The 803-nt window shown below is 69.5% G+C and overlaps 1 protein-coding gene across 4 annotated transcripts in view; it reads left to right on the forward strand.

Moving 5' to 3' along the window:
* The first annotated feature begins 407 nt into the window (after positions 1 to 407).
* CELF5 (CUGBP Elav-like family member 5) overlaps positions 408 to 803 on the forward strand; it is a 75,565-nt gene continuing 75,169 nt past the window's right edge. For all 4 annotated transcript variants that reach the window (XM_006171784.2, XM_006171785.2, XM_006171786.2 and 1 more), the window contains exon 1: positions 408 to 486. The gene's annotated coding sequence lies outside the window, so the exon portion shown is untranslated. The remainder of the gene's footprint in view (positions 487 to 803) is intronic.

An 803-nucleotide genomic window follows, 5' to 3' on the forward strand; every position in this document is an offset into this window, starting at 1 on the left:
CCGAGTGGGCTCCACTGCCACCCACTGCGTCTGGCGGCTCTCACTGAGCGTCCCGGCCTCAGGGGCCGTCCAGTCGCAGCGGGTGCCCACACGTCCTTCGTTTTCACGGTCGAATCCTCCCCTGGACGGACAGGCCACCGGGCGCATGTCTGTCCTTCTGTCTGTCCCTCTGCCCTGGACACTCGGGCTGCCGTCACAGAGTGCTCCTTCTCCCTCTGTTTATTTTACTTTTCCATGAGACAGAGAGAGGGAGAGACAGAGACAGCAGCCCCAGCCTTGGCCAGCTCCAGGCGGTGGGCAAGGAGCAGAGCCCTCTGGACCCGACAGAGCCAGAGCACCGTGTAGCCGCGGAGCGCAGTAGCCCTGGCCCGCCCCCCACCCTGCTCCCCGTCTCTCCCTCCAGGCTGTGCCTTCCTCACCTACTGTGCCCGGGACTCGGCCATCAAAGCGCAGACCGCCCTGCATGAGCAGAAGACCCTGCCCGGGGTGAGTCCTGTGGGGGTGAGGGCTCCTGGGGTCGCCCGCGAGGTCCGCGTCCCTCTGGGCGGAGGACCAGAGGCAGCGCGTTCGCTGTGCACCGCGGGCCGCGCCACGCTTCCCGCCAGGGCGGCCGTGTGGCTGTGCGGGCTGCAGACTGCGCCGGGGCACCTGGCCCGGTGCACGTGTCGCTGCGCTGACCTGAGGGACAGGGTGCCTTAGCAGGCAGAGCCCCAGCCCTGCAGAAGCCGGGGGCGGACGGCTCTGGCCTCCGGAGTGGCGGGGGCAGGAGGAGGAGACCGAGGAGGAAGGGGAGGGAGGGGGGG

The sequence above is a fragment of the Tupaia chinensis genome, unplaced genomic scaffold, assembly GCF_000334495.1.
Source record: "Tupaia chinensis unplaced genomic scaffold, TupChi_1.0 Scaffold149964_2, whole genome shotgun sequence".
Taxonomy (NCBI): domain Eukaryota; kingdom Metazoa; phylum Chordata; class Mammalia; order Scandentia; family Tupaiidae; genus Tupaia; species Tupaia belangeri.